Below are 9,645 nucleotides of genomic sequence, written 5' to 3'. Positions count from 1 at the left end.
GGTGCTAAGCTTCCAAGAAGATCAAGATCAAGAGGATTATCAATTGTTTACTATAACAATTGAAAGGTATGTTAATCTTAAACCCTAGTTTGTTAATTTCAAAATTATCCTCCCCCCTCTAGGGTTCTTATTTTGCAATTCAAAGTTGTATGTTCAATAGTTAAAACATAGATCAAAAGTAGGTTGCATGTGAACTTATGAATTGTTTTCAAGTTTATTTGTTTTACCTAAAACCCATCAATGGTATCATATACATTGTTTGTTTTAAATTGAATTGCTATAATTGTTGAATTGCAAATTAGGGTTTATAGCTGTTAAACCCTAAAGGCCATTTTTTCGATTTCTAGGGTTTTGGATCAAAGGGTTTTCGAAAACCCTAGCCTCCAAAGAACCCTAATCGAAATTAGGGTTAGGGTTTTGAAAACCCTAGCCTCCTCCCTTGTAAATTTCGATATATGCTAGATATTTTAGGGTTTCTTGTTTTGGATAATTGTTACTTGATTAGATTAATTGGATAATTATCCTTACCCTAATTTTCGAAATTTAGAGGGATAAAGATTAGGATTAAATTAATTGTTTAATTTAATTAGATAATCCTTACAAGATTTAATAAATTAATTAAAAATTAATTAATAGATAAATATTAAATCTAATTAATTGGTTTATTTAAATTTAAAATTTAATAGTTTAAATTTTGAAATTTATATAAACCCTTGGAGTTTTAGAATGTTTTAAAACACACCTTATATATATATATATATATATATATATATATATATATATATATATATATATTATAATTAAATTTTTAATAGTATATATGTATAAGAATATGGTCAGTCAAATCGCTAGTATGTCTCATTCACGAAGCTAGATTATAAGGGGGGTATAAGGAAACTGCCTATAAAATGGTAGTTGAATGGGTGTCCACTCTCACCCACCGCTTTCTTGATTAGTGGAGGGTCGTTAGTAGAACGGATTTGATAAGACAACTACTTCTCATTAAAAGTATAATGCTATTAAAGAAAGTACTAGAAGGCACTAATAAAGAGTGGTAATGGGAAAAATGTGAAAAGTATGCTAATCCATGAAATTGCACATTATGCTTTATTGGTCGTTAGTGGAGCGTGTGTGGTTAAACAGCACACTAAAAGGCACTAATAAAGAGTAGTAATGGGTATCTTATAATTATCATTTTGATGGAGCGTGTGTGGTTTACCGGAACATCAATAGTTAATGATAAAGACAATAAGGTTATCAAGCACATTTGCATGGTTATTCACATCTAGTTTGTGATCCTCGGTATCCCAGTCACAAATAGTAGAGCATAATCTGAGATTAAAACATGCCATTAAATAGTTTTAATGTGTCTCAAAAGAATTAGGAATTTCATTTTGTTTATTTTGTCTAATGGTGGAATTGGTGAATCGTCGTTCACCTACCTTTATGAGATTTGAACTTGGATCTCGGCATCCCATTTCTAAGTTGTAAATCGTCATAGTTGGGTCCTAACCTTGATATGATATCTTTGGGTTATTGTATTAAGGTGTCTTGAAATCTAAACTAAAACTATCCTTCTTTTCAGATGTCTGCTCCTGGAAACACTTCTGCTTCTTCATCCTCCAGCCACAACTTCTCTTTACTCAACATTTGCTCCAAAGTCGTTATGGATGGCTCTAACTATAACGATTGGATGCGTAACATCAAGATGGCACTCAGATTCGAGGACAAAGAGTATGTCCTTGAAAAGGAGCTCAAAGAACTTGATGAGTGCAAAGCCACTCCCGAAGAGTATGCTGCCTACAAGAAGCACTATGATGATGCTACCAAGGTGGCATGCATCATGGTCGCAACCATGTCCCCAGAACTGTAGAGGTACTATGAGGACTACTGGCCTCTTGAGATGAACAAGGACCTTATGGAAAAGTACCATAAGTGAGCTCGTCAAGAAAAGTTTGAAGTAGTCAAGTCACTCATGGATTGCAAGATGAAAGAGGGGGAGTCGGTTGTATCTCATGTGCAAAGAATGCAACGCTACATAGAGCATTTGGTCAAGCTCAACATTCATTTTGATGAGGAATTGGCCATTGACATGGTCTTGAACTCGTTGCCTGATTGTTATGGTCAGTTTATCTTAACTTACCATTTGAACAACACTGAGCAGACATTGGCTCATATGCACAACTTGTTGCAGACTGCTGAAGCAGGGATGAAGGGTAAAAGTATAGCCTCCACTTCTACAAGTGCTCCTGTTCCATCTATTGGACAGGGAAAGGGGAAAAAGAGGAAAGGTCCTCCTAAGCAAAACTGGAAGGCAAAGGTCCAAGTAGGGTCATCTAGCAATGGCCCGAAAGCTAAGCCCAATGCTTCCATTCCCCATGTCTCTGATCCAAAGGAAGTTGTTTGCTTTTATTGCAATCAAAAAGGGCATTGGAAGAGAACCTGCCCAAAATATCTGCAGGATATCAAAGATGGCAAAGTGAAGCCATCTTCAGCAGGTATTTACACTATTTCTTCTAATAACACATTATCTCCTCGTTCATGAGTCCTTGATACAGGATGTGGTTTTCACATCTGTTCTGATTTGCAGGGGCTAAGGGAAAGTGAGGAGATAGAGCGAGGAAGGATAAACTTGATCATGGGAAACAATAAGTCTTCACCAGTAACCAAGATCGGAGTTTATCGACTTTTGCTTAGTAATGGTGTTAGATTAGATTTATTGAATTGTTGTTATTCGTCCGAGATGACGAGAAACATTATTTCATTTCATGCATTGTTTAGACAAGGTTTTAAATATTCTTTTAATGATTTGAATGGTTCAATTTCTGTTTATAAGAATGGTGTTTTTGTGTTTGAAACTTTACCTTGTGATGGTGTGTATGAAACAGTGACTTGTGTTGATAGCTTAGGAAATAGTGTACTTAATATTGACTTGTCTAATAGTGTAGACAAGGCATGCTTGTGACATTGTCGCCTTGGACACATTAACAAGAAACGCATAACCCAAATCCAAAAGGATGGAGTGTTGGAATCATTTGACCTAAAATCAGATGATATGTGTGAATCTTGTCTTTTGGGAAAGATGACAAAATCACCATTCACAGGGTCTTGTGAAACAGGTGAAGGTCTGTTGGATCTCATACACACAGATGTGTGTTGGCCCTTCAGGTCAACCACAAGGGATGCTAATCGATTCTATGTGACTTGCACTGATGATTATAACAGATATGGTTATATCTACTTGATCAAACATAAGTTAGAAACCTTTGAAAAGTTCAAAGAGTTTAAGCATGAGGTCGAAAATCAATTGGGCATAAAGATAAAGATACTTAGATCCGATAGAGGCGGGGAGTATCTTAGTATCGAGTTCAACGACTATCTAAAATAATGTGGGATAGTCTCACAATTGACTCCTCCTAGGACACCACAATTAAATGGTGTAACTGAGAGGCGTAATCGAACCTTGTTAGACATGTTTCGTTCTATGATGAGTCGTGCTTCGCTTTCTATTCACGTCTGGGGGTATGCCTTAGAGACAGCCGCCCACATCCTCAATCTTGTCCCTACAAAGAAGGTTGCCAAAACACCTCACGAAATGTGGACATGGAAAGTTCCCTCGTTGGCACATATTAAAGTCTGGGGCTGTGAAGCTTTCGTAAGACGAGAGACTCATGACAAGCTAGCTGCAAGAAGTGAGAAATATGTTTTGATTGGTTACCCAAAGCAGTCTTTTGGATATTTGTTCTACAGACCTAGTGAAAACGTGGTGTTTGTAGCTCGAAGAGTAGTCTTTCTAGAAAGAGAGCTCATATTCAAAGAGGACAGTGACCTTGATGAGATTCAAGAGTTAACCAATGAAGGAACCTTAGATGACACTAGCACTCAACCAGAGGAAACAGTTCCTGCTGAACCAATTGATAAATCATTACCTCTTCGAAGATCCACTAGGGTGAGTGTGCCACCTGAGTTGTATGGTTTTCATATTACTTCAGACGGTGACACATTCGTCGGTGATAGGACACTGGTGAATTTAGATGAACCAGTCTCTTATAAGGAAGCAATGGCAGGCCCAGAGGCTTCCAAGTGGAAAGAGGCAATGGACAGCGAGATTAAGTCCATGTATGACAACCAAGTTTGGAATTTGGTTGATAGTGCACCAGGTCGTAAGACAGTTGGGTGCAAATGGATCTTCAAGAAGAAGACTGACATGGATGGGAATGTGCATACATTCAAGGCTCGACTAGTTGCAAAAGGTTTCACTCAGACCCCAGGGGTTGACTATGATGAGACCTTTTTCCAGTAGCTAAGATTAAATCTATTAGGATATTGCTCGTCATAGCTGCCTTTCATGACTATGAAATCTGGCAGATGGATGTCAAGACTGCCTTCCTTAACGGGAAGTTGGCTGAGGATGTTTACATGAGTCGGCCAGAGGGTTTTGTTGATGCAAAGTTTCCCAATAGAGTGTGCAAGCTTGAGAAATCCATTTATGGATTGAAACAAGCATCTCGCAGCTGGAATCTTTGCTTCCATGAGAAAGTCAAAGAGTTTGGTTTCTCTAAAAGTGAAGATGAGTTTTGTGTGTATATCAAGGCTAGTGGGAGTATAGTAACTTTTCTGGTGTTATATGTCGATGACATATTACTCATTGGTAACGACGTTCCAACCTTGAATGAAGCTAAGTCTTGGCTTGGAAAGTGTTTTGCCATGAAAGACCTTGGAGAAGCCGCCTATATTATTGGGATTAGAATATTAAGAGATAGAAAGAAGAGACTAATTGGACTTAGTCAGAGTACATACTTGGATAAGGTCCTAAAGAGGTTTAGTATGGAAAATTCCAAGAAGGGAGAGCTACCTATCTAGAGCAATACCAAATTGAGTAAGACTCAATGCCCGAGTTAGGACTGTTCATTATTTGGATAAAACCGAATTGTCCAAATGGACAAATTGGATTGGACTATTTGGTTCGGATATTCGGATTTTTGGATTGGTTTTCAACAAAACCGAATTACTATTTTGGATTTCGGATTGGTTTTGGTTTATAAATTATGAACCGAATAATCCAAAAAACCGAATAACAATTTATTATTTATTTATCTAATAAAAAAACATTAATATGCATTTTCTCTTAAACGTTCCTTAACTATTAAATATTAAACTATAATATATATTCTTAGTAGTTTATAAATTTTAAATCACAACTAAATATTTTTTTCTTCTTCTATAAAAATTGGATAATATTATAATTATATGTCATTTTAAAATATTTTAGTTTTTGAAAACCGAATTATAAAAACTGATCAAACCGAATTGTAATTGGATCGGATCAGATCGGATTTGAGTTTAGTTTGGATTATTCGGATCCATATTTTGAAAACCGAAATCAATTTGGATTTACTTAATTGGATTGGATCGAACGGATCCATCCAAACGAACACATATAGCCTGAGTACAGATGAGGAAATAGATGACATGAGTCATGTACCTTATGCTTCCGCTATCGGATCGATCATGTACGCTATGACATGTACTCGCCGTGATGTGGTATTTGCTTTGAGCATGGTCAGTCGTTATCAGGGAAACCTAGGTAGAGCTCATTGGATAGCGGTTAAGAATATACTCAAGTATTTGCGAAGGACAAAGGACTGGGTCCTTGTTCTTGGTGGCAATGATACTTTGAGAGTAGATGGTTACAGTGATGCCAGCTTTCAAACGGATAAAGATAACTTCCGTTCTCAATCTGGCTGGGTATTTCTACTGAATGGAGGAGCAGTTACTTGGAAAAGTTCCAAGCAAGATACGGTGGCTGATTCTACTTGTGAATCAGAGTACATAGCAGCGAGTGAAGCGTCTAAAGAAGCAGCTTGGTTGAGGAACTTCATCGGGGATCTCAGAGTTGTTCCAACCATCCAGGAGCCTATGGAACTGTTCTGCGATAATGAGGGAGCGGTTGCCTTGACAAAGGAACCGAGAGATCATGGTAAAACCAGACATATCGACAGAAAGTACCATTTCATCAGACATAGAGTAGAATAAGGCCATCTTATAGTGAAGAGGGTGTCATCTGAAGATAACCCAGCAGATCCCCTCACAAAGGGTCTGAGTAGGGCTAAGCATATTCAGCATGCTCAGAGCATATGACTGAAAGATGATATTAGTTTTAGTAGTTAGATTAGTTTTGTCCTGAAACTTATAACAAAGTAAATATAATTGACTTTTGGTGATTAAATAATAAAGTATTATTTATGAGTTTACTACCTTTTGTCAATTGTTTATTATTGTGTTTCATATTTTGCATGTTTTACTTCCCGAATAATATGATTGTTCAAACTCCACAGTCGCTCGTACTTTTGGAAGTAAGTAGTGAATTAAGATTGTCACGAATTGGATTGCAGATTGTCTAAGGATAGACATGGCAATAGAATTGCTGCAATGTTCGTGAGTACTCAGAGAGTGAGATTTGAGTATTGGATAAACCCACGCTCAGAGTATTACTTCATCGAATTCATCACGAGTAATACTGAGACGATAATATCTATGATCTTGAAACAGAGATATATGAGATGTAATTTGCAAGTCGGCTATACATTGGTGTTATAAAACGTATTGTCATGTATGGTTTGATGAGTAAAAGATACAAGCATATGAGTCAATGTTTATTCGTTCCTTTTGCCCTAACGGGAAAAGCGATATCTGTGGGCCCCTCGATGATTTGGTGTTGACTTTTGTGCTGGGCCCAACCATGACTGAATTGATGTGTTCGATTAGAAGTCTTATATCATCACAAATCAGGAATCGGGAAACATGGATTCTGGACAAAGAGGTTGATTACATTCCATGTCTTTTTTCTAGGGATATCTAGCAGAACGAAGGATTATATGATCACTTATCTCAGGACACGTAACTGACTGGGTCAGAGTTCGGCAGCAGCTTTTTGGAAGCTACAATTTGCTGGTCAAATTTAGAAGGCATACTAGCAATTATAGTTACAGACTTATCCAAGTGGGAGACTGTTGGATTAGGTATCTAAGCCCATAACTATAATTGGTATGTACTTGAATTGATAGCAACACAGTCCTTTTGGGTTGCCCTCAAACCTAGCAACCGAACAAGGAAATTATGAAAGGAGAGATATTAATTTATTATAAGATTAATAAATTAATATAAATGAATTTATTAATATGTTAAAAGATTAATATATGAATAAGAAATCATTATGTTTAGTTAATTGGTAGCCAGAAATTAATTAGAATTAATTTTGGGGTTAAAAGAAATTAATTATAAAGTGCATGGACTAGTTTGCAATTAACTGATAGTTGAATGGAAGGATCCAGGACCCCCTTGAAAGGAGGTGGACGAAAACCCTAGGGGAAACCCTAGAGAATTCGTCCAAGGGGTCCAAGATAAGGCCCTTGGGTTTTGCTTAAGCCTTAAGCAAAGGATAACTAGGGTTTCCCCTAAACCATATATCCTTCAACTATTTAAGGAGCCTCCTGGTTCACATTTGAGGACACTGATTTCTTTAGAAGAAACCTTGGGCGAAATTGCATACTCCCTCCCCTCTCTCTTCTACTTTCCTTCTTGCTAGTTTGGGTGTGATTCCATTAGAGGCATTACACTTGTGGTGCTAAGCTTCCAAGAAGATCAAGATCAAGATCAAGGGAATTATCAATTGTTTGTTATAACAATTGAAAGGTATGTAACTCCCAACCCTAGTTTATTATTTTTGAAAATAGCCTCCTCCTCTAGGGTTCTTGTTTTGCAATTCAAAGTTGTATGTTTAATAGTTAAAACATAGATCCAAAGTAGGTTGCATGTGAACTTAGGAATAGTTTTCTAGTTTATCTGTTTTACCTAAATCCCATCAGATAATACTTTTACTGAATGTATGAATAATGCAGATAATTTTATCAAGAATTACAGTCATACAACCATGACTGAACCTACTACAGAGGTTGATGAAATTGAAACGAGAAAAGGGGATGCAAATAGAAACAATAACAGTGAAAAACAAATCAACGAAACTGTGAACAACTCTCCCGATGATTCAGATGTGTCCTGTTATGAGCCCAACACGAGTTTACCAACGGAAACTCCTCGACAAAGTACTCGGTTTAGAACAAAATCAAAGCACTGGATGGTTTTATCACCAACTTACCTCCTTTAATTGATCCCTTGGTTACTATTTCCAACTAAGATGCAACTAGACCATATCCCATATCTCAATATGTCACGTATAACAAGTTTTCTAAGCCCCATCATGCCTTTCTTGCAGCTATTACCTCTGCTACTAAACCGAGAACCTTCTTGCAAGCGTCTAAAGACCCAAATTGGCAAGAGGCGATGAAAAAGGAAATTGCAGCCTTAGAATCCAATGGTACTTGGATTCTTACTACTCTACCTCCAGGAAAAAAAGCAATTGAATCGAAACGGGTTTATAAGATCAAGTTCAAGCTGAATGGAGAAGTTGAAAGGTATAAAGTCTGCCTTGTTGCAAAAGGGTACACACAAATCGAAGGGGTTGATTTTCACAAAATGTTTGCACCGGTTGCAAAACTTGTTATTGTTCGTTGTGCTGTTGTTGTTACTAAAAAACATTGGGAGGTACATCAAATTGATGTAAATAATGATTTCTTACATGGGGACTTGGAGGAAGAAGTGTACATGAAAGTCCCTCAAGGGTTTCTCAAATCAAAAGAAGACAGTGTCTGCAAACTTTAAAAATCGATTTATGGGTTGAAGCAAGCTTCCAGAAATTGGTACCAGAAGTTTACTAAAGCTTTCATTGATGATCACTTTCACCAATCGAAAGTCGATCATTCTATGTTCATTTACAAGACTAAAACGACACATGTTGTTGCTCTCGTTTACGTTGATGATGTGCTTATTATGGGAAACGACACTTACAAAATTAGAGAGGTTAAAGATCTTCTCCATAAACAATTTAGTATCAAGGATTTGGGCCCACTCAAATACTTTTGGGTATTGAGGTAGCTAGATCATCCAAAGGGTTTGTTATAAGTCAAAGGAAATACACTCTTGACATTCTTGAAGATTGTCATATCCAAGGGTGTCGTCCCAGTGCTTTCCCCATGGAACAAAATCTCAAACTAGAAAGAGAAGATGCTAGTCCCGAGGCAGATGCTTCAAAATATCGTTGCCTTGTTGGTAGACTTCTATACCTCATTGTGACTCGCCCTAATATTTCCTGTAGTGTTAATCAGTTAAGTTAGTTCTTGAGTTAACCAACACAATTTCATATCGATGCTGCCTTTAGAGTTCTTTGTTATTTAAAGACTACCCCAGATCATGGTTTATTTTTGCCGGCCGAAGGCAATTTAGACTTGATAGCCTTTTGTGATGCAAGTTGGTTGAGTTTTCAATCAACAAGACGTTCTTGTACATGCTACTTCATTACCATTGGTGGTTCACCTGTCTCCTGGAGGACGAAAAAGCAGAGTGTTGTTGCTAGATCTTCAGCAGAAGCCGAATACCGAGCTATGCAAGTACAGTATGTGAAGTGTTATGGTTGAGGCGGTTACTTTGTGATCTTGGTGCTTCCCAGAAGGGAGCTACTCCATTAATGTGTGACAATGAAGTCGCTCGTCATATTGCAGCTAATCATGTCTATCATGAACGCACAAA

This window comes from Lactuca serriola, chromosome 7, assembly GCF_051521515.1.
Source record: "Lactuca serriola cultivar US96UC23 chromosome 7, Lser_US96UC23_V15, whole genome shotgun sequence".
In the NCBI taxonomy this organism is placed as follows: Eukaryota; Viridiplantae; Streptophyta; class Magnoliopsida; order Asterales; family Asteraceae; genus Lactuca; species Lactuca serriola.
The sequence above is the reverse complement of the archived record's forward strand: the minus strand, read 5'-3'. Positions refer to the sequence as shown.